General features: G+C 45.5%; 1 protein-coding gene across 3 annotated transcripts in view; it reads right to left on the bottom strand.

Annotated features, from left to right (window-relative positions):
• The window catches only part of LOC116742650, an 83521-nt gene extending 64143 nt beyond the window's left edge, over positions 1-19378 (bottom strand). For 2 of the 3 annotated variants that reach the window (XM_032610442.1, XM_032610439.1), the window contains exon 1: positions 19151-19378. The gene's annotated coding sequence lies outside the window, so the exon portion shown is untranslated. Of the gene's footprint in view, positions 1-19132 lie in introns of all 3 variants that reach the window. The other variant, XM_032610438.1, reaches the window with a different exon arrangement.
• Between the last annotated feature and the right edge of the window lie 2144 nt (positions 19379-21522).

Raw genomic sequence — 21522 nt, 5'->3', positions numbered from 1 at the left:
TCAACTTCTCCCCCTGTTGCCTCTGACAGACTTTGTGATCTGGACTAACCAGTCTTCTGACTGGATCCCAAACATACATTTTCCTTTACTGCCTCCATTCCCAGGAAACAGACTATCCCCTGCCCTCAAAGAACTATTCATCCCATAATCCTAAAAACAAAAGTTAATTAAGACCAAATCTCTCTAGCTAGTGGGAAGCAGCCGCGTCGCACGAGGAGATCAGCTCGGTGCTCTGTGACCACCTAGAGGGGTGGGATAGGGAGGGTGGGAGGGAGGGAGATGCAAGAGGGAGGAGATATGGGGATGTATGTATATGCATAGCTGATTCACATCGTTACCCAGCAGAAACTAATACACCTTTGTAAAGCAATTATACTCCAATAAAGATGTTAAAAAAAAAAAAAAGAACATTACATGTGTTTTCTGCCCTTAGGGAATAAATCTCCACAATGTAACTGTGGTCTTTGAAATGTATTCATTTCTGTCAAAATTTTTAAAATTATATATATATATATATATATGTTATGTGTAAAGTGTGTGCCACAAACACACTGTTTAATAAAAGCAGCAATATCAAATATATTCAAAGCAAGAATTGTGTCTGCTTCTTTGACATAAATCACAGCAAGATCTTTTCTGATCCACCTCCTAGAGTAATGGAAATAAAAACAAAAATAAACAAATGGGACCTAATGAAACTTTAAAGCTTTTGCACAGCAAAGGAAACCATAAGCAAGACGAAAAGACAACCCTCAGAATGGGAGAAAATATTTGCAAATGAGTCAACGGACAAAGGATTAATCTCCAAAATATATAAACAGCTCATGAAGCTCAATATTAAAGAAACAAACAACCCAATCCAAAAATGGGCAGAAGACCTAACTAGACATTTCTCCAAAGAAGACATACAGATGGCCAAGAAGCTCATGAAAAGCTGCTCAACATCACTAATTATTAGAGAAATGCAAATCAAAACTACAAGGAGGTATCACCTCACACCAGTCAGAATGGGCATCATCAGAAAATCTACAAACAACAAATGCTGGAGAGGGTGTGGAGAAAAGGGAACCCTCTTGCACTGTTGGTGGGAATGTAAATTGATACAGCCACTATGGAGAACAGTATGGAGGTTCCTTAAAAAACTAAAAATAGAATTACCATATGACCCAGCAATCCCACCACTGGACATATACCCAGAGAAAACCATAATTCAAAAAGACCCATGCACCCCAATATTCATTGCAGCACTATTTACAGTAGCCAGGTCATGGAAGCAACCTGAATGTCCATCAACAGAGGAATGGATAAAGAAGATGTGGTACATATATACAATGGAATATTACTCAGCCATAAAAAGGAACGAAATTGGGTCATTTGTAGAGACGTGGATGGATCTAGAGACTGTCATACAGAGTGAAGTGAGTCAGAAAGAGAAAAACAAATATCGTATATTGACGCATATATGTAGAACCTAGAAAAATGGTACAGATGAACCAGTTTGCAGGGCAGAAATTGAGACACAGATGTAGAGAACAAACATATGGACACAGTGCAGGGAAAGTGGTGGTAGGATGGTGCTGTGATGAATTGGGAGATTGGGATTGACATATACACTAATATGTATAAAATGGGTAACTAATGAGAACCTGCATAAAAAAATAAATTAAATAAAATTCAAAAAAAGAAAAAAGAATTGTGTTTGAGCTATCAAAAGTACTCCTGTTTAGCCTAATATTGTTGCTTTTGAGTCTGAAAATTTTCTTAATATGTCATGTTGGTAACAGGCATTTTGCAGTATTCAGGCCAACAGTATTCTGTTAGCTGGTGTGTAATATATGTCAGTTATAGAACTGAGCGAGTTAAATAAATACTCAAATATTAAGAAAAAAAAATGAAGACCAAATCTCTCTTAGCATTTCACAATGCCCTCTGGGATAATTAATGTAACTGATATGAATCGCTCCATAAACTCAGAGCATAAATACGGTCACATTCCACTGACTTTTCTAATTAATCTCTTAAGCACACATCTATATTAAAAGCAGAAAGTCCAGCATCTCCCTCTGGAGGTTTCCTCCCTTCCCAACAAAATTGTCCCAAAGCCCTGGGGAAAAACAAAACTGAGTCCTTGCCTTCACCAGTCACAAAGGAACTGGAGTCTGTTCAGTTTACAAACTGCCCCGATTCTTGGCCACGAATGCCTACCACCACACAGGGTCACTGTTGAAACTCATGCCTCCGTAATTTCGTGGATACACACAAATGTCAAAACCAAGTCCCCAACCCACAGACAGGACCCCATGAGAGCTCTTAAAGTATGATTCTCCTAATTTATTTTCTCATACTCAGCTATTTCCCAGGGTATAAGAAGACAACAGGAACACTAAGTCAGGACTGATACTACTTTCCACCCCTCACAAACCCCTTTCTCCAGGCCCCACGAGCACTGCAGGGAACACCTTCCATCTTTTAAATTTCCAGATAGGGAAACATCTTTTTATCCTTCTCTCAAGAGCATGAGGGCTACTTGTGATGTCCCTCCCCTGCTCAGGGAAGCTGGCCTTGGTTTTCTGCCTGTTCTCTGATATACCTGGCAACTTCCTCACTAAAGAAGAGAATGAAATTTTGCCCAAGTTAAATTTCCATCGGGGCCCCTCCTTTTAGGACACCTGCAACACCTGCAGCGAATTTCAGGGCCACAAAACTGCTCCCAGCCATAGCTAGAGGATAGTCATTATATCCAGGAAGGGTCAAGACGCCGGGAGTGAAGCGTCCTGAACTACATTTTCCGGGGTAGGAAGAGGAGGCTCAGAGCTACTCGGCTGTAAGACGCTTGAGCTCTCCCTCCCGCCCTGGAGAAGGCACAGGGTGTTCCCCCACCCCCAATAGTTTACTGCAAGTGAGGTCAAACTAAAGGAACCAGCCTGAGCAGCTTGAAAGAGATAAAGCGATCACAAAAGGGCAGCCGAAAGGGCGTGTGAGGCCGAAGAGGGAAGATGGGGAAGGAATGGGTTCATTTTAACCCCTAGAACTCAGCCTAGCACATAGTAGGTACTCTATTAATATACACACATATTAATACGTACACACATAGAGTTGTAAATGATATCATGGATACTTGTCCTGGATATGGCTTAAGCACCTGCTCTGTGCCCAGACCTGAGGTGGACCAGTAAAGCACAAGGGCTGATTCCAGCATAAAACCTCATCTCTGAGCTTACCATTATGGAGAAGACTCACTTCTTGATTATCCTAATTTAACGTTGAAAGGGAAACATGATTTCCAAAAACTAGAGAAATGATGAAAAGAAAGCCCAGGAGAAGAAAATGCTAATTTCCACTTGGAGAAGCTCAGGAAGGCTTCCTGGAAGAGGGAGCATTTTAGCTGGGCCTTGGAATACACATAACAGTAACAGCAACCATAATCCACTAACTACTGTTGACCACTTGCTCTATGCCAGGCACGAGATAAGCCCTTCTTATGTACATCATCTCATTTAATTCTTCCAATACCACCTCCTTAATTCTACAAGGTTAGGGCTGTTGTTATTCCCATTATACAGGTGAGGACACTGAGTTACAGTCATAATGACAAACCAGTAATGGTCAAAGCAGATATTGAATCCCAGGTGTCTCTGGAACTTATCTGCCCAGGCAGAGGTGAGGCCAGGACAGAGAGAGAGAAAGAAGTATGGCTCCTCCAATGGGAGGACTCCTCTGGAGTGGACTCCCTACGGGGAAGCAGGAAGTGGGAACGTGCAGGAAGGGGAGAAGGTAAAGCCTATTTCTGTTTGAAAGGCACAGTCTCCCTGCCTACCAGTAAACAGCAGCACAATGAATAGCAAAGCTTGTCACTTGCAGAACAATTAAAGAGAGAGATTGGGACTGTTTGCTCCAAAGTTTCCTGAATGCAAGAATGGTTAGAGGGGAATTGGACAAAGGAGCTCATTTTCCCACCATTAATAGCTACACTTACTATGCGCTAGGCATACACTAGGCTTTTGCAAGCATTATTTCATTTTAATTTTCCTAGAAACACTCTGATAATTATAGATAGTATCCATTGATTGTGAAGCATGTGCCGGCCATTGTTCTAGATGCTTCTATCTGTATTTTTACACTCATCGGATCCTCACAACTCTACACAACAAGTATTATTATTATCCCCACTTTACAGAAGAGAAAACTGAGGCATAGAGCAAGTAATTGTTTATCCCAAGGTAACACAGGGGGTAAAGAGAAGAATCAGGCTTTTGAACTCAGCAGTCTGGCTTCAGAACTCATGCTATTCACCATTATCCATTCAGCCCTATAAAGAAGGCATTATTACCCACGTCAAATAAATAAGGAGGTAGAGGTCCAACAATATTATATGACCTGTCCAGTAATTTTGGTGGCAAAACCATCAGAACCCAAGAGCCACACTATCAACCACTTGGCAAGAGTAGCCCTCTGACTTCTGGTGTGCCGTGCACACGTCACTTCTCTCCCTGCCTCCGTTTCACCACCTGGAAAAGAAGAAGAAAAACTTTGATGTTTTTTAAGAGCCTGGTCAGCTCAGACCTCCCGGAACAGGATGGGAAGTTTGAATATCCCAGAGCATCACCTGAGTGTGAAACCAGTTGTTTTCTGGCAGGCAAACCGCAGCTTAACCCTGAGCAGCTGCTCATTTGCATGAGGATAATAAAGGGCTCCTGTCACCACTCCTCGTTCACCCCTGTGGCAGAGTCTCCAGTATGGCCGCCAAGAGTTTCTCCCTTGTCAGTACATACATTCTGCTCCCACAGCAAGAGGTGGAGTCTGTTTTCCTTCCCCTTGACTCTGGTCTGGCCTTGTGATTTGCTTTGCTCAACCGAACGTGGTAGAGAGGACATCCTGGGACTTCTGAGCCTGGTCTTAAGAGTTTGGAGAGCTCAGCCTCCTGCTTCTTAGAAGGCCGCTGCTAGGCTGTAGAGAAACCAAGCTGGATGATGAATGATGAGAAACCACATGGAGGAGAGAGGGCCTGAGGATGAGAGGTCACCTTGGACGTTCCTGCCCCCGGCAAGAGCCAGCTGACTATAGTTACTTGACTAACCTCGGTTACACCACGTAGAGCAAAAAATTGCCCAACTAGGGGGAGAAATAATAAATCTTTCTTGTTTTAAGCCACTACACTTGGGAGTGATTTATTGCATAGTAATTGAAAGAACCCCATTTCTTCCACCTTATCTTTTTTCACCACAGAAGATAACTCCATAGCTCACAGGTGTCAATGTCCACTGGCTTATGGCATTTCAGTGTTCTCATGCCTTCATGACTAATGGACAGGTTCCTACCTAAGGCAAAGAGCAGTGATGTGGCTTCATTCATTCAGTGTGAGCATCTGCCTGTGCCAGGAATAGGTTGGGGTCCAGAGACCCAGAGATAAATGAGACACAGTCCATCCTTCAAAAAGCCAAGTTTGGGGAACAGCCGAGTCCCTCTCATCACAACCCGGAGTGATGGGGTCAATTCGTTCATTCATTCAGCATCTTATGAGCGCCGACTACGCGTCAGGGACTCCTACTCATTTGTACCAGTGATCAATGAACAAAGTGCAGAGCCAAGCCCTCCTCCACCTTATATTTTAATGGGATTTCATTCCAATAATCACAGTGGTACAAGTGAAGCTCTGTGGGAGCACAAAGGAACTAAATGCTGAGATGGGAAGGGTAACAAGTTTTATCCCTGTTTTACAAATGAGGATTCTGAGATCCAGGAGAGCTCAGACTTACTCCACTGCTTATTAGCTGTGTGACCTTGGGCAAGTTACTGAACATTTCTGTCCTTCACTTGCCTCATCTATAAAATGAATTTAATAATTATATGTATGCCATGGATTATTATAAAGATTAAATGAGTTAATATTTATAAAGCACAAAAAATAGTTCATGACACATTTAAATACTATATTAATTTTATTCAATGAATCTTAGAAACAAAACAAAAGAAAATGACATGATTAGCCCAAGTTCACAAAGTTGCAATTGACCCCTGATCCAGTGCTCTTGCTACGCACCTCTATTCTGCTGCTCAACTAAATTTGTGCCTCCATTTTCAGTGAGAGATTTAAATCATCTGTGTACTCCCCTCTGGACATATATATATATCACAGGGAGACCCTTTGTGCATCCCCAAGTCAAAGAATTCAGCAGAAAGGACTTCCGAGGTTCAAATCTCAGGCTCCCCACAGATCATGTGCAGGGTAGAGATTGTTGAGATGACTCAGGTGATGTTAATTTACAAACTCATGTGTCAGAAATCATGTTCACGCCCCAGGTGTTTTGAGAAGGACTTGAAGGGTTAAAAGGCACCATCGTGCAGATGGGGACTGCCAAGGACTGTGAATTCTCCCCAGACGTTCCCACCTTCTATTGTCTGGCCATCCTAGGGTATACCTCCATGACCCTCATCTGGTGAAACTCGGTCCAGCCAAGGCATATAATGCCCAGGCTCTCTGAAGCTGACACTGTCCTTCCATCAGGGTGGCAAGCAAGGCCCCTGGGAAGACTGTAGTCTCACCTGCAGCCTGGCTTCCATCCACTTACCAACAATGACACAACTCCCTCTTCTGACAAGCACTTCCCAGCCACCACTGAGATCTGCTGGATGAGGAACCAATTTCCATCACAGCCGTGCACAGGCACTGTGGGCGGGGCTGTGGATGGAGCTGTCTTCCACACCCAGATCTGGGAAGATGGAGATCATCTCTTCACCTGGCAGAAGCCCAGAAGCCCAGCCAAGCATCATCGGCCTGCTGTGAGGGGCCACGCGGAAACAAGCGGGAAACGACCCAACAATCAGGACTGTGAAAGCTACGGTTGTCAAAGAAGCATGCTCAACTGCCCTGATGATGGAATTGTCCCAAAAGGAAAGATTTAACTTGTTTTAGAAACTAGTCAGAGCATGGCTTGGGCACGCTGCCTGTGTATTATGAGAACAATCTCTGGGAAATGTGGAACAGAGTTACTGTCAAGGAGATCGTAGCCCTGGAGCCTGATATTCAGTGGTCCCTGGTATTCAGCTAGCCCCTAATTCCTCAAGACCCCCTGACCACTACCAGTGCCAGACAGGCTGACCCGTGGTTCTCAGTTACTCCACAAGTATCAGGATCTGGGTGGGGCAAGAGGTGTAAGGACATAGCCTCTGCCCTCGAGAACTTCTTTGTCTGGAGCCCATGGATAATTACAATCCAATATGATGGATGCCGCAGTGTGTACGGATCCTGGGAGCCCAGAGAGAGGAGTGACTTGTCCTGTCTGGGCAATCCCAGGAGGATTCAGAAGAAGTGAATGGTGAACCAGGCCTCAGAGGATGACTTCAAGTAGTTTGTGAAGTGTTGCCGGGGTACCAGGCGAAACACCAGCACCGGCCAGGGAGAGTGAGCCAGATGTAGGGGATTCCAGCAGGGTACTGTTCCCACCCTCCCCGCTGACCCCAGTCTACCTTCCTTTCAAACACCAGCTCAAGAGTATCTCCCTTCCAGGAATAATTTTCTGGTTTCAGCCAACCCCTAACTCAACATCTCTTCTCAAGCCATGAACTTAGGGGCAACCTCTTCATAACCAAGCAAAAGACATTTACTGAGGCCCAAAGAGTCGCTTAGAGTAGCTAAGAACCCGAAAAGACTCCTCAGCTTATGCTCCAAGAACCAATAGTCTTGTCCTCAATTGGGTGCTGAACTGAATGGTCATATTTAGAAGTCCATACAGTATGAGGGACAAAAATTAGGGATGAGGAGAGCATTTATCCTCCTCGGGAACTCCAGCTGAAAATGTTTTTGGACAGTTTCGAGCGTGAACTGATGTTTGGACCTAGGGAAGCTTCAAGCCCCTTGAGAATAGAAGTTTGTGTTTTCTGCAACTTCTGCATCTTCATACTTAACTTCTTAGCAGGGACGCCTACAGTTTTAGTACAGAATGTACTTGCTACGGTCTGAATGTTTGTGTCTCCTCCCCAAATTCATACGTTGAGATTCTAAATTCCAAACATGATAGTATTAGGAGGTGGGCTATTAGGAGGTGCTTAGGGCCTGAGGGTGGAGCCCTCATGAATGGGATTAGTCCTTTCATAAAACAGGCTCCAGGGAGATCCCTTGCCCCTTCCACCATTGAGGACACAGAGAGAAAGCACCGTCCCTTCTTGAACCAGGAACTGAACCCTCAGCGGCCATCTCACTGAATATGCCAGCATCATGACCTTGGACTTCCCAGCCTCCAGACTGTGAGAAATAACTTGCTATGGTTTATTAGTACCCAATCTGTGGTATTTTGTTATAGCACCCCAAATGGACCAAGATATTACTCAAACAAGACTTTCTTAACAGGAAAGGTAGACACTTTGACATAGCTGAATCTCTCCTTGCCAATCTGGAAGGTTCCCCCAGCTGGGCCTAGGGAGGTACCTAAGCGATTGGGATCCAGAGGCTAGATATTCCATCCATCTGCAGAAGGCAGAAAGGCAGGACAGCAGGGAAAAGGAAGGAGGGAAGGAAGGAAGGAAGAGAGGAGGGTGGGAGGGAGGGAGGGAGGAAGGACTGCAAGGTGGTTATTTTCTGAGTACCTACCGTGCGCCTGGCACCAAGTGAAGTACTTTGCACTTACTATTAAACACTGTTATATTTGATTTCTGCTTCCAAACAATCTGTGAGAAAGGTTTCATTGACTCTACTTGACAGCTAAGAAACTTGGGCTCAGAGAATTTAAGTAACACACCTAAGGTCAAAGCCCTAATATACAAGGATTCCATCCAAAATCTGAAGACTCGGAAGACAGTGCTTTTTCTAGATGGCCTGGATAAAAATAACGGCCATTTATCCAGAACACTCTGCTTGTCAAGTCCTAGGAAGGCCCTTTACAGACAGTGTCACATAGACTCACTGAAAAGATTCTCCCGACAGAGCAGCCCGTGCCCAGGTGCTCCTCCGGCACAGGGGCCAACAGCCAAGGTGAGCACATCACATAGCATCCAAACCAGAGCAGTTCTGAGCAGCAAGTACAAGGGCACTGTCTCATGTGTTTGTCCTAGTTGTAGCCCCTCTTCCAACCATCCATCCAACCCCTTGAGCAAGTACGCCTGAAGGGGCTTAAACCCAACTCTCCTGTGTGATCCTTGAGTCCTCTTCATCCTCTCCCAACAAGGGGCCATCAGTCTTTCCAGGGCTTCAGGGACACTGGCCACACACTAAGGAATGTAAAAGAAGTAAGAGCAATGGATTTTATTATGTAGCTTTTTTATAAAACACTGCCCTGTTCAAAGCATTGTCATACACCTTAAGAACACATCTTTCTTGCTCTCTTAAGGTTTAAAAATACCCTTTCTTTGGCTTCCCTGGTGGCACAGTGGTTGAGAGTCCGCCTGCCGATGCAGGGGACACGGGTCCGTGCCCCGGTCCGGGAAGATCCCACATGCCGCGGAGCAGCTAGGCCCGTGAGCCGTGGCCGCTGAGCCTGCGCGTCCGGAGCCTGTGCTCCGCCACGGGAGAGGCTGCAACAGTAAGAGGCCCGCGCACCGCAAAAAAAAAAAAAAAAATGGCCACAGATACTGTTCCAAGGAGCATAAACTCACAATCAAGAATCGAAAACACACTAATAAACAAAACTTCGTAAGTGAGAAGCAGCAGATCAACAAACGATGGTTCTGCAGATGCTGGAATTAATAGATACAACATATTAACAGATACAACATATAAAGCAATCATGCAGATAATGAAATAAAAGAGAGATTTGAACGAGTGATAAAGGAGTAAGAAACCAGCCAAGCATGTTTGGAAAAGAACCAGATAGAGCTTCTAGAAATGAGAAAGTATAATAATTAAAATTAGACATTTGAATTACAATAATTAAAACTAGAAACCCAATGGATTGCTGAAACAATGTTTTAGCAATTAGTGGGAAAGGGAAAATTAGTAAAAAAAAAAAAAAAAATTCTTAAGAAATTATCCACACTGCACTCTAGAGAGAAAAAGACAATATGGTGGCTAGAATGAGGGGGGCTAACGTATGTCTACTGGATGGTCAGAGGAAGGTATGAGAGAGGACAGGCAAGTTGAATAGGAGCATATCCAGCCCCAGCTCCGTGTCTCCTATCACTGCCCTCACTCTAAGGAGAAATGTCAAAGTCCCTATCAAGGCCTACACGGTCAGACACAGTCTGGTTCCTAACCACTTCGTGTTGGCGTCTGTTCTGCACCTTGCCAAGCGTACTCCCGCACCTCCAGGGTTTCTTTGGGGAGCATTCTTCCCCCAGAGCCCTGCCTGCCTTACTTGCTTCATTCAGATGAAAGGCCACCCTTGAGCACTCGAGCTAACATTGTCCCCCGTACCTCCACCTGGCCCTGCTTTATTTTGCTTCCTGTATAAGTACCTAATATTAGATTATACTTTTATTTGTTTATCTTGTATTGTTCTTTTCCTCAGTGTATAGATATATGCCTTGCCCTGAGTAGATTCAATGAATATTTTTGTTTTCTGTTTTTGTTTTTTTGGGTTTTTTTGCGGTACGCGGGCCTCTCACTGCTGTGGCCTCTCCCGTTGCGGAGCACAGGCTCCGGACGCGCAGGCTCAGTGGCCATGGCTCACGGGCCCAGTTGCTCTGAGGCATGTGGGATCTTCCCGGACCGGGGCACGAACCCGTGTCCCCTGCACCGGCAGGCGGACTCTCAACCACTGCGCCACCAGGGAAGCCCTCAGTGAATATTTTTTGGTAGAAATAATGGACGAGTGAAACATAGACATACCCACTGTGTGGTCAGTGCTGCAAGGGTACAGAAATGGGTGAGGTGGGTACACTGGGTTGCCTGCCTTTATCCCCCCTCTTCTTCTCCCTTAGTAACACAATCCTGATTTTGTTCAGGAAGCAATGGAATGAGCTGAAAAGCTCTATTTCCCAGGTACCCTTGTAGAGAGATATGACCATTTGGTTATATGCTGGCTGGTGTCACATAGGCTTTCTTTGTTGGGTGGTACTTCCAGGAAGACTCCTCAAAAGAATAAGTGGACTTGTCTAGGGGACCTTATGTATCTTTGTCCCTTCTCTTTCTTGCTACCTGGAATGTGGACATAAGGGCTGAGACTGCCATGACTATCTTACAACCATAAGTCAACCTTGAAGATGGGGAAATTCCCTGGCAGTCCGGGGGTTAGGACTCCATGCTTCCACGGCAGGGGACCCGGGTTCAATCCCTGGTCAGGTCGGGGAACTAATCCCGAAAGCCGCGAGGCTCGGTCAAAACAAACAAACAAACAAAACCTTGAGGTTGGGAGCCATGAGCTAAGGATGGTAAATGGTAAACCACACAGATAAAAGGAGCCTGGAACATCAATGATGTCACAGTTGTCATTCCAGGCCTGTCTTCTTAACCCAGACATATTTTAGCAGAGAGAAAAATAAGTCCCTATCTTTTTTCAAACACTACTTACTAAAGGTACTTGTCAATGATACCTTGAATAAGATTCAGTCCCTGACTTCAGGAACTAACAACCAATAATAAGATTCAGACATACCCACTGACTCCCAGGGCAATGGGCTGGCCAGGAGGAACTCAGCAGCGTCAAGTGCCTTGCCCAGCACGGGGCTTGGTGGGCAGAAGGAGAGTGCTGGTATCTCCCCAAGGAAAGATTGGGTCATCACCGTGGCCTTTCACACTCTCAAATTGTTGGGTTAGGCAAGGACTGGCAGTGTGAGGGGTCAAACCACAGCAATTTCTGCTCCTTCTGGAGTCACCCAGTGGGGAAAATGTCACATATGTTCATGAGGTGTCACCAGTCAATCAGAAGTCTTAGCTCAGCATCCTCTCTGTGCCTGGCATTGTGTTAGATGCCATGGGGGGAGGCACACGGAGGAGATGTGGCTCCTGACCCTAGGAGGCTTACACTTACAGATACTCATGAACTTATGTCTGGGAAGGACCTTGGTGGGAACCTCAGTTTCCTGGCCTCAAGGTTCCATGTGGAGGGATCTTATTTGGGGTAACGTTTCCTACCTCATTTCCGCACAAGGCTCACTCCTCATGAGAGATGGAGTGAGTCTGAGAGCAGAAACAGATAAGCCCTTCTGCGTTCTCTCTCTTTAAGATCCACCTTAGGGGCTTCCCTGGTGGTGCAGTGGTTGAGAGTCTGCCTGCTAGTGAGGGGGACGCGGGTTCGAGCCCTGGTCTGGGGGGATCCCACATGCTGCAGAGCGGCTGGGCCCGTGAGCCACAACTACTGAGCCTGCGCGTCTGGAGCCTGTGCTCCGCAACAGGAGAGGCCACAATAGTGAGAGGCCCGCGCACCGCGACGGAGAGTGGCTCCCGCTTGCCGCAACTGGAGAGAGCCCTCGCACAGAAACGAAGACCCAACACAGCCAAAATAAGTAAATAAATTAATAAACTCCTACCCCCAACATCAAAAACAGAAGTAAGATCCACCTTAGGATGTGCCTGTAGGATGTTCAGTTCCCACTGAAGGGGTGGCCAAGTCTGTCTGACTCCAGGGAACCCAATCACATACTTGCACCACATCCTTCAACCCAACTTTTATCAGTTAAAAAGTTGATATTTTTATCTCCATCTCCTTTTTGGTTCTGAATTCAAGAAGAGAAGGAATGAATTATTTTTGGTCTGTCAGTATAATTAACGTTGACAGCTGTTATGAATAACCTCCAAATCTCAGTGTCCTAACATCATAAAAGTTTTAGTTCTCATCTCACAAAGTCCAATGATGACGTTTCTGGTCAAGAGGCTGTGCTGTAAAAGGATGACTCAGGGACCTAGTTTGCTTTCATATTGTGTCTCCACCATTATGTGGCTTCCAAGCCAACCTGGAATCATCCAGGCATGGGAGATGGTGAAAGCCTGGAAGATCACGCTGTGGGATATTTTATAGTGTGAACAGCCAAGCCTGGAAATGTCAGAGATGACTTCCACCTACACTCCGTTGGGCAAAGTAAGTTACATGACATCTCCTAGATGCAAAGGGGGCTGGAAAATGTGTCTTATTCACGTGCCCAGGGAGAACTAGACGTTGGTGGACTTCAGCAGTCTCTGCCATGCCCAACATGGTCTAATCCCGTCATCATGAACATGACAATTTCGAGAATCGAAGCCTGTAACAAAGCTGCCCAAAGGACACAGCCATTAATAACAGAGCTGGGAAGAAAACCGGGCATCGCCGAAACTAGATAGCATGTGTGGAGTGGGGAGGGGTAAAACCAAGGGCCTTGAACCTAGGTGAGGCATCTGCCCGGCCTGGCCTCAGGGAGTAGTGAGTTGCCTGTCACTGCAAGAAGGCAAACAGAGGCTGACCATTGGTGGAGTTATTAAGAATCAAGTTTTCCATCAGACAACTGGATTACATCAGTGATTCCCACACTTTTCATTCTCAAGGGCCCCTTTCATAAGTTTTCCCTTTGGACTTCATGTTTTGAAAGATTTTGTCAAACAAACAAACTGCACTTATTGAGTAATAACAAATATATTTCCCCACTTCTTCTTAATCAAGGGTGTGTGTGTGTGTGTGTGTGTGGTGTGTGTGCGTGATCTACAACTGGACACGCTCACATTGGCACCATGGTTTTGATCTGCTCATCGTGTTCCAGAAATGCCCAAGATGTCATCAACAGCCAATCTAAGCATTTGACACCCTGCATGGATGATTTAATTCCAGCCAAAGCAAAGAAACTAAGAGTTTAGTTACCCCTATCATGGAGTAAAGTAACAATTTTTTAAAAGATTATTAAAAAGCTCTTCCAGACCTATAGCACTATTTAGGACTCTAGACATCTCACTCCCTTCTTCAACCCCTTCATTCCCCCCAACAGACAGTGTTGGGGTACATTTTTTTGCCCCACTGAGTAGGAATCTTCTCAAGGACATGGACCCTGTCTCTGTATCCCTGGTGCCCAGGCTGGTGCCAGGTAGTCACTCAATAATTAGCCATGAAAAAAAAAATCTATGAATGAATATGAGGAACTCCATTTCTAGCGTGAAGGTAAGGCTGGCAGATCAGAAGAAAGCAGACCCCTCTGAACTTGGCAGTTACCCTGATCAGAGAGACAAAGTCAAAAGTCAACAGCTGGGGGCTTCCCTGGTGGCGCAGTGGTTGAGACTCTGCCTGCCGATGCAGGGGACACAGGTTTGTGCCCCGGTCCGGGAAGATCCCACATGCCGCGGAGCGGCTGGGCCCGTGAGCCATGGCCGCTGAGCCTGCACGTCCGGAGCCTGTGCTCCGCAACGGGAGAGGCCACAACAGTGAGAGGCCCACGCAAAAAAAAGAAGAAGAATGGGTAGGCGCTCCCCTGGATGGGAAGGTGAGCCCACCATTCCAGGCAGAGGCCAAAGCAAAGGCAGGACCCTGGGCGGTTTGGGGTCCTGATGGGCGTCCCATCTCCCTGAGAGTAACCTCCAAACTTCCCTGTGTCTTTATCCCACACCCTGTAGACCCTAAACTTCAGAGTCCAGCAGCAGCATTGCCAAGAGGCAGGGAGGGAGCCTCAGCCCCATTATCTTTTGTTGCAGGGCCTTGATCCCACCAAGTACCCATAACTCTCAAAATTTGGAAGGGGTTCAAACACAGGCAGATGAAAGGCTACATATTCTCTGCAAAGGTGAACTTCAGGCATGGAGTTCAGTACTGGCCCTCAGTGCAATTTCTTTTCTATAGCCCTTTTCTCTATTACATTTGTATTGGAGTTAGTTTTTTTTTTCTTAATTCCATTTCTTTTTCTATTTGGACCACACAGTAAATTCAAATATGAAAGCAAAATAGAGCATACGAGAATGTTCACGGTAGCAAATGTTGTAATAGTAAAACTCAGCAGGCAAAAAGCTAGAAACAAATGAAAAGCCCATTTGTAAGGATCAGCTGAACTAAATATGGCACAATTTCTATAACTGACTATTATGTGGTTACCTTTAAAAAGTAGACCAGTTCTGTTGATATGGAAGGACATCCACAATAAATTGAGAAAGTCCAGATGCAAAATGTCACAGTAGGCTACCGTTTGTGATATTTTTAAGAGGCTATTTAGACAGGTGTGGATTATATACATGGAAAATTGGAATAGTAATACATAAAAACTGTTGAAGGTGATTACCTCTGGGAAGTAGAATTGAAGATCTAAAGTGGAAGAATTATTTTTTCATTGGTACATCCTTTGCTTTTGAATTTTTACCATGTACATATGTTATTTCCATAATGAAAATTAATTTACTGGTTTATCCACCTGTAATTTATCTGTTAATTAATTTTAATAGAATATTAAAATTTGTGCCCTGGATACAAAGTCCAGTTATGAATTTATTTAATTAATATTGATAAGGGTTTATTATACCCCTAGCAAGCGCTAGGTGCTGGGATTACATAGATCCACAAAGGAAAGTAACGTAGAGACCTTGCCTTCTAGTGGCTCATTGTCAAGTGAGGGAGCTAGCCAAATAAATGTTGGCAACGGGGGAAAAAATCAGTGTCACGATTGAGAAAAGTCCTGAAAATTATGGGACCATAGAGGATGGCACCTAGAAAGAAGACTTTCTGAAGGAGGTGCTATCCGCAAAGGGTTTTGAGGATGAATAGAAGTTAATTACAAGGAAGAAGGAAGGGGAAGAGCTTTCCAGGTGTAAAGAGCAAAACACATCCAGCTCACGGGACAATAAGGATGGATGGGTAGTTTTAACCACAGCAAATACACACTTGGAATACTTATGATTTTAAAATGCTCTCATAATGAAATAGTATGCAACCCCTACAAGGAAGAGGTAGCTCTACTGGAAGCAACTAACAGTTGGGTAAAGTGGTTAGGAGTTTGGGCTTTGGAACCAGATGTTAGATCTGGTTCAGATTCTGGCTCCACCACCTACTGGCTGGCTGTGCTGTGTTCCCTAACATCTCTCTGCTAAATTTCCTCCGCATAAAATGAAAATAATGATAGTACGTTCTTCATTGGGTTCTAATGAGTATTAGAATGAAATAATGTATACAAAGTCCTTATCCCAGTGCCTGCCACAAAATAAGCATTGCATTAAATACGTGATAGTTACCCTCTCATGGACTGATATTTAGACATGTTAAGTATGAGGGAAAGAGACAAATTGCTTTTTATCTTTATGATATTATCTTATTTCAGCAGGGACTTTGCTGTTTTGTTCACCAATATGTATCCATCAATACATAGGTGCATTCCAATAAATCACTGTTGAATGAATTAATTCCCGTAAAAGAAAATATATGTTGCATTTGCTACTACATACACAGGAAAAGAAACTGAAAAAGTATATACCAAACTGTTAATAGATGTTGTCTCTGGAATGACAGGATTATGAAGGATTTATCCTTTTTAAATCATACTTTTCTCTAACAAATGTTTTGCAAGGAGCCTGATACCTGGAAAAAGCAGAAAACAGCAAAAACATTCAAATGTAAAACAAGAGGAAAAGTAAACATTTTAATTGTTTACTGGCACCATCATAGTCAATTCAAAGCTTTTTTCATTTTTTCTGGAATTTGTCTCCAGTCTTCTGAAAGAGAAAATATAGTCTTGGAAATATACAAGACTGTATATATACTGTATAACTGTATAACTTGTATATACAAGTTGATCTTCTCTTAACTTAAAATTATAAGATAGGCTGAACTTCAGTCATTGCTCCAGTTCTTGGATCTCTGCTCTTTGTTAGTGCTCTCCCAACACTGTCTCTGGACTCAGCCCTGTGGCTTGGTTTTGACCAATGGAAAAGTAGCAAGCATGACAAAATTATGGCTTGAAAAGCACTTGCACACTGCGGGTCTTGGAGCCCTAACAACATATGAAGAAGCCCAGGCTCGCCAGCTGAATGATGAGAGACAAGCAATCCACTCCTGCCATCTGAGACCAGACCGACCACAGACACGTGAGACGGTGCAGCCAAGATCATCCAAGCCCGACCTCGACCAGTGAACCACCTGACAGGATCATGAGCTAAACAGACAGCTGTTATTGCAGGCCACTAAATTTTAGGGTGGTTCATGGTTTGTCATGCAACAACGGATAACCAATACAAGTTACTTTAGTCACATGGCTTCTAAACAAAGTGCTCAACTGTATGTGATTTTTCAAATGAAAAAAAAAGTCAAGAACCTGCAGCAAAATCACCACAAACTATTCACAAAGAGTCTCTTTTAAAAATAAAAGTATATCAAATTGAGGGCTGCCTTTTGTGGAGGACAACAGACACAAGAATATTATATTTTATATATTATATTCTTGTGTATAATATTTTATATATTATACAATATTATATTATAATAAGGGCTCTAGTTTCCTGACCACAAACACAGTTGAAGTTTACCCTGATATAATATATATTTGACTTCCTTTTGAGATGATACAACCAGTAGTATTAAGTGATTCATTAAATTTCTTGAAACATTTACATACCTTTACAATGAATTCATTTCTTAAAAATCACCCTGAACCTTTTCTTTTGGACATTTCTGAAGCATGAAGCAGCAGCATCAACCCCTCTAACAAGAACACACCTCTGCCAGGTGGGTCTCACATTCACACACATCACCTCATTTGTTCCTCACAGCATTCCTGAACATAGGTGTGATTATTCTAACTTAACCGAGGCAATGAGGCCCAGAGAAGTCAAGCGACTTGCCCAAGGTCACACAGCTCATAGGGGCAGACCTGAGCCCTGTCAAGACCAGGTCTTCTGCATCCAGATCTCTCATTTTTATCACATCACAGCACATGCTCTGGGATACTTTTTTGTTTCGGTTTGGTTTGGTTGGGGTTTTTTTGCGGTACATGGGCCTCTCACTGCTGGGGCCTCTCCCGCCATGGAGCACAGGCTCCGGACGCGCAGGCCCAGCGGCCACAGCCCATGGGCCCAGCTGCTCCGCGGCACATGGGGTCCTCCCGGGCCGGGGCATGAACCCGCGTCCCCTGCATTGGCAGGCAGACCCCCAACCACCAGGGACGCCCTCTGGGATACTTTTAAACCTGGTGGAGTTAGACGGTTTACACTGAGCATCCAATCATCAAATAATAATAGCTAACCTTCACATAGCATTTGCTGAATGCCAGGTACTGTTCTGAGCACTTTGTGTATATGAATTCGTTTCATTCTCACAACCAGCCTATGAGGTAGGCTATCTTATTATCCGCATTTCACTAATGAAGGGATTAGGGCATATAGAGATTAAGTGATGTGACCAAGATCACACAACAAGTGAGCGACAGAGCCAGGATTCACACTGGGGAAAATAGCTCCAAAATCGACACTCCTAAACCAATAAGCTGCACTGCACCAAGACCTAGCATCCTGGTTGGCCTGGGACTGAGAGGCTTTCAAAGATGCTGAACTTTCAGCGCTAAAGCCAGGAGAGTCCCAGACAAACCAGGGCAGTGGACAGAGGTTACAAACCAGCAGCCCTCAGGCCACATCCAGCCCATTCTGTTTGAACCATACAGTATTCTGAAATAATATTGAGGCAACATTTAAAAATTAGATGACATATCTTAATAAGAGCTATACTTTGGGGAGATCAGGGTATGCATTCAGGCCTAGTGACAAGAGCTGCTGGGCCCTGTCCCCCTGGCAACAGCCCACCACATACACCAGGTGTCACGTGCCCTCACCCCAGCCTGCTGGGCTCATTTCTGTGGCTGACCAGATGCTGTGTGCAGTTACTGGAGTGTGGGACCCAGCTTCACCGTCCTGAGGCACTAGAGCAGGGCCCCTGCACCTGTGAATCATCTGGGGCGTTTTGAAGGTGCCCAGGACACACCTCTGCCCAGTAGACTCGAACTTCACTGTGCACGTGAACCATCAGGAGATGAGGCAGGTTCTGACTCAGTGGGTCCGGGTGGGGCCCGGGATTCTGCATTTCTGACAAGCTCCAAGGCGACGTTGATGCTGCGTTTCCAGGGACCACACATTGAGAGGCATGAGGCCAGAAGACAGCGGCTCATTAGCATGTGAGCATACTAAGCTGTCTCTTCTGGACAGCTCCTGTCTCCTTGGAGACTCATTAGCAGAGAGGCCTAGAGAGGCGCAGTGAGCAGCCCCAGGTCACACAGAGCACCCAGATCTCTGCTGTTTCCCACCCTTTCCCACCTGTCTCCCCCGACAGGTGACTTCACCCACCCATCCAAACCACAGCACCTCCTAGCTCACTGTGCGAGGTGAGGCTGGGGTGAAATTCACCACGGAGAAGTCAGCTCCTGTAGAATCTGTTTCTGGATGGGGGTGGGTGGCAGTCCTCAGTGGAAAGGGGCTCCAGGGCAGGTGAAGCATCCCACATGCATGCAACAGAGAGAACAGAGGCTGACGAAGGGAGGAGGGGCCGACTGAGGGATGGAAGCTCGGGACACAGGACAGTCTCCTTCCCTGCCCCCTGTCAGACAGGACACCCCATAGTGCCTGAGTCAGAGGGCCTGTGGACTCAGCCCCCCCGCTGCTGGGTGGGAGGGTGAGTCAGAGGGCGTGTAGTGAAGTGCACTTCTCCCTGGCCAAATATGGGGCTGCGCTCTGCTCTGTCTTGCCATTCACGCTGCCAGAGGCCTAAGGCTGCGTCTGTTCCACATGACAGCAGAGTCCCTGATGAAGAAGGGACACTAGTCCACACCCGCTGACCCCTCTCTTGCTCCCTCACCAGTGGGTGGTACTTTGCTTTGCACTCTCCAAGCACCCTGTCAACCCCCCACTGCACACCATTATATGAAGCATGAAATAGAGAAGTAATAATAACGCATTTTGAAACAGTGTTTTTGTCATAACGGGGTGCTGGTCTGCTGTCATACACCCACAGGACTGTAGGCTCGGGGTGAGGGTTAGGAAAGAGACCACATCTTGCTTTTCCTTATACCCCTCCTCCCCCACCAGTGCCACACACAAAGCCCGGAACAGGGCAGATGTGATTAGCTATTTGTTAAATTAATCACTGTGTGTATTGTGTGTGTGTGATTCTCTGCCACTAGACTTTTAATATCTTGAGTAAATAACTTCCATAGCATGCCCTGTGTGCTGGGCGCTGTTCTGAAAATCTTCTCATGTTAGGTCATTTAGCATGAGGATTAAGGATTAACTCATTTAATCCTCACAACAATTAGACAAGGAAACTACTGTGATTATCCTCATGTTACAGATGAGGAGCCTAAGGACCAGAGAGGTTCGGTAACTCGCCCAAGGTCGTACAGCCAGAAAGTTCTAGAATCACGATTCTAACCTCAACAGCATGGCCTCAAATTCTATACTCTTAACGGTATTGGATTCATTTCTGTATCTCTGAAGCCTGGCACGTGATCTGTAGTAATAACTGTGTGTTGACTAGATGAATAATTAATTGGTTAATTACTGTGTTTGTGTATGTGCATTTATGTCTCCCACTAGACATCGAATTTCTCGAAGAAAATATTCATCTTGCCGATGCCTCCCTGTGCATTTAATAAATGATTAAAGAGAGAATATATTAAGGAATGGGCGTTCCCCAATGCCCACTTATCTGATGTGTGGTCCAGGGTGCCTGACAGGCACCCTGAGGTTTTCAGAGTTTATTCAGGTGTCCAGGAGGAGACAGGTAGGGCCAAGAGTCAGGGCCGGCTTCATGGCCCTGTGTGGTCTGTACAGCTGCACAGGGTCCTGTGCTCAGAAATGTCCCCCCACTTGGTTCAATGTCCTACTGTCGCCATCTTGAAATTCTTAATAATTTTGAACAAGGGGCCTCCTGCTTCTGTTTTACACTGGGCTACACAAATGATGCCGTCCATCCTGCCAGGAATGAATAAAGGCCATGAAGATGCCTGCAGGAGAGGAGAGGGAAGGAAAGGGACTCCAGGAGCTCTGTGTCCACAGCCTCCTGGAGAGAAGCCTGAGTTGTGGTGACCATCCTGATGGTGGGTCGCAGACTTAGTGATTCCAGCCCAGGTGTGTCTTCTGAAGGGGCATTTGCATCTCATCGCCCCTCCCCAAGAGCTGTCCCTGAGACACCCTTGGGCCTCAGGCACCAACAGCTTCAAACTGTCACCCAGGCCAGCTTCTACAGCTCTCCCCCATTTCAGCCACTACGGTAACAATGCCCGCGTGTCATGGAGCTCACACTCAGGCTGGGCACTGGGCTAAGCTCTTTTCTTTCATTTGATGCTCACCACCAACACCCCAAGAGACGGGTTTAAGTGACCCCACTTCAGTCATCTGAGGTTCCAAGTTAATAAGAGGCAACATCAAGTGCCAATAAATGGCTCCAAGACGCTTCTTAACCAATGGCCCCCACTGCTTTTAGACAGGCCCCCTTTCTCCCTGCCTGGAAAACCCTCTCCCCTTTTCCCGAATCCTGTCTTCTCCTCTTACCTCTCCTCCAGCCATACAGCTGGGAAGTGGGAGGACCGGGGCTCCAACCCAAGCAGTCGGCCTCAGATTACTGCTCTTAACAATACTTGATAGATTTGCCCTCTTTGGGCCTGGCTCGGATATCTCAACTCACAGGAACGTGAACCTGGAAGGAACTCCAGCTTCAGCTTCTTCATCTGTAATAAACA

The sequence above is a fragment of the Phocoena sinus genome, chromosome 17, assembly GCF_008692025.1.
Source record: "Phocoena sinus isolate mPhoSin1 chromosome 17, mPhoSin1.pri, whole genome shotgun sequence".
NCBI lineage: Eukaryota > Metazoa > Chordata > Mammalia > Artiodactyla > Phocoenidae > Phocoena > Phocoena sinus.
This window is presented reverse-complemented; position numbering and strand designations above follow the sequence as displayed.